The 1735-nt window shown below is 40.0% G+C and overlaps 1 protein-coding gene across 2 annotated transcripts in view; it reads right to left on the bottom strand.

Moving 5' to 3' along the window:
• ptprea (protein tyrosine phosphatase receptor type Ea) overlaps positions 1–1342 on the bottom strand; it is a 71638-nt gene extending 70296 nt beyond the window's left edge. The window contains exon 1 of one of the 2 annotated variants that reach the window (XM_014007054.1): positions 1163–1342. The gene's annotated coding sequence lies outside the window, so the exon portion shown is untranslated. The remainder of the gene's footprint in view (positions 1–1162) is intronic. The other variant, XM_014007056.1, reaches the window with a different exon arrangement.
• Between the last annotated feature and the right edge of the window lie 393 nt (positions 1343–1735).

Here is a 1735-nt window from a genome sequence, read left to right as displayed (position 1 = left end):
CAGTAGCAGAGACCTGTGACCCCAACTGTTTCTGGATGATAAACATTTGTATCAGGTTAACAAATCATGGGCAGAGTAACAATATTTTTATACTACATTTATCCATTTTAAATATACTAACCTCACTCCTTTGTAACAACTAAGGCAAAAATGTAATTAATTCAGAAAATCTTTTCAGGACCCCACCTTGATGTTTCGGGACCAACTTTGGGAAACACTGCTCTATAAGATCCAGTTTGTAGTTTTTGTGCAGCAACTATTTGTTTGAGGCCTAATTTTCAGTCTGTCTCATTAACTTAACAGTCAGGGAGTGAGTGATGCAGGTGTGTGGTAACGGTATTTCAGGTTAAACAATCTTCAGACATGTTTCTTTTTTCTTATTTAATTTTAAAATTGTCTGGCTTTTGTTMAAATTCATCTCCTCAGCCTTGCAGGAGAAATGTCAGACCATCATCCAGCTCGCCGCTTCAGGAAATCGGCAGCCAGGATGCTGATCTGTTGCTGCCTCTGACCTTTGACCTTCCCCTGATGGAGCCCCCTAAAGGGATTAATGCAAGTCTGATGGATGTTAACACTGGATCTATGACGAGAAAAAAAAAAAGAGTTCAAAATAAATAAATTTTAAAAAAACACTCATTTTTACTTTGAAAGGGAGGCACAGTCTCATAACAGAACTATAAAACCTGACAGATCTGTCACAACATCTCAACATGTTGAAACTGGCTCAGCTACAGCCCACAGAGAGGAAGACTGAGGGAAAAGAAGCATGAGCACAACAGGCAGATAAGAAAAAACGAGGAAAGGAGGCAGGAAATTAAGGTGTTTGGGGATGAGGGGGGTGTCCAAATATTTAATCAATTAACCCATTTTAACCGGTTTAACTGAAGAGTCACAGCAAGTCGATATCAACACAGCTCTTAAATAACATAAAAAACAAAAACAAACAAATGAAACGTGCCCAGTGAGCTGAAATGGTCGCTCGGCGTGTGAAAAATCAGACACGCTTGCTGCAGCTGGTGCTGCTGGTGCGTAACGGACCGACAGGTAGAAACACGCCGCTCCGTTTCTTCTTTTTTTTTTCCTCCCGTTTTCGACCATTTCCGCTCACAAAACAAAACGATTTGTTTCAAAGCAGGTACTGAAATAAAGTGTGGAAACTCACCTTTATGGCTTGAATGTTAAGTCCTGAGCGCAGATTGTCTTGGAAAAATGCGAGTGGAGGCTTCAGTGTTGCCGCCTGTCACCGGGAAGGTGGAGTTTGTGGTTTTTACTCCAACAGAGGAACAACACCGAGGACGCGTCTGTGTTGAAGACAGGGAGACACCTGCTGGTCAAACGCGGTCCTACAACAATAATTTATTTCCCTTACCTACCCCCCTTTTTTGGCTTTTTTTGTGTGTGTCTGTTATCAAATTACCACATGAACTACAGAAAGGATTTTAATGAAACTTACACAAAATAATATTTAGATGCATATCTACAAGTGATTATTGCTTGAAGTCAAATCTGTTAAAGATGGCCGCCACAGCCAGCTTAACCGAATAAACACACAAGTGACTGTAGCTCAGTCAATTTTATAAATATTGCGCTAAATTTTTGCGTAGTAGTAGCTGAAACTAATCCCCTACATATATTCAGAGTGCTTCCCATTATGCAAAATTTCACCTTAAAAACTTCAGTGTTGAATTTTACAGCCAATCCTGTTKGTCTGTTAGCAAAATATCTTATAAACCAG

Source organism: Austrofundulus limnaeus, unplaced genomic scaffold (genome assembly GCF_001266775.1).
Source record: "Austrofundulus limnaeus strain Quisiro unplaced genomic scaffold, Austrofundulus_limnaeus-1.0 Scaffold39, whole genome shotgun sequence".
NCBI lineage: Eukaryota > Metazoa > Chordata > Actinopteri > Cyprinodontiformes > Rivulidae > Austrofundulus > Austrofundulus limnaeus.
The sequence above is the reverse complement of the archived record's forward strand: the minus strand, read 5'-3'. Positions and strand labels throughout refer to the sequence as shown.